Consider the following 871-nt stretch of genomic DNA (forward strand, 5'->3'; position numbering starts at 1 on the left):
ACAGATAACTTGAAAATGGGTGAAACTGTCATCTGATGTCCGTCAGACTACTGGAACATAAACAATGCTTAAGCCAAATAAGGACATATTCCTGTAGGGTTTGCAAAATGTGACCTCATCTATGGGAACAAAGAGTTAACCCTCGGTCATGACTAACTCAAAATAAGCTTTGTAAAAATCCCTCCTCCTCCCCCTACTCTTGTGGTTTTTCCCTTTAAAAACTGTGCCTCACCTAGACTAAGCAAGCACATACTTGGAGACGAGAGTATGTGCCGCTGCTGAGCTCAGCTAAATAAGGCGCTTTCTTGCCTTTTTAAGTTGAGTCTGGCTTTTTTGATTTTTGGGTTTCAACAAGCTGGGGGCGAGGGGAAGGTACTGCATTTGAAAGGAAACTGAATCCCACATGTTATAGAAATAGGGAGTAAGGGGAAACTGAGTCACAGAAGTTGAAGAATATCAAAATCTTTTCTCAAAGCTAAAGGATAAACTGAGGCAGAAGTCAGAAATCAAGAAATTCTCCTTTTAAAATGAAGAGAATAGGGCTGGCCAAATAGCTCAGCAGATTAAAAGTGCCTGCAAACAGGTGCAGGGGCTGGGGGTTGGATCCTCGGGCCTGCCCTGCCAGCCCCGCCCCCCCGGGGCATGCTGAGATGGCAATTGAGACTGGTGCACCTTTAATCCCAGGTCTTGGGAGACTGTAAACAGGCAGATCACTATTAGTCTGATCTAATAGTGAGACCCTGAACACCCTGTAGGCCCTTCCCTAAAATAAGTTAAAAAAAAAAAAAAATGAGGATAGTCAAGCATGGTGACACACACCTGTAATCCCAGTACTCAAGAGACTGAGGGGCCGGGGAGATGGCTCAGTGGA

At 44.9% G+C, this 871-nt stretch overlaps 1 protein-coding gene across 5 annotated transcripts in view; it reads right to left on the reverse strand.

Annotated features, from left to right (window-relative positions):
* The window catches only part of Clip3 (CAP-Gly domain containing linker protein 3), a 32,454-nt gene that overhangs the window by 3,937 nt on the left and 27,646 nt on the right, over positions 1–871 (reverse strand). The gene's annotated exons all lie outside the window — the stretch shown is intronic.

The sequence above is a fragment of the Octodon degus genome, unplaced genomic scaffold (genome assembly GCF_000260255.1).
Source record: "Octodon degus isolate 3935 unplaced genomic scaffold, OctDeg1.0 scaffold00083, whole genome shotgun sequence".
NCBI classification, from domain to species: domain Eukaryota; kingdom Metazoa; phylum Chordata; class Mammalia; order Rodentia; family Octodontidae; genus Octodon; species Octodon degus.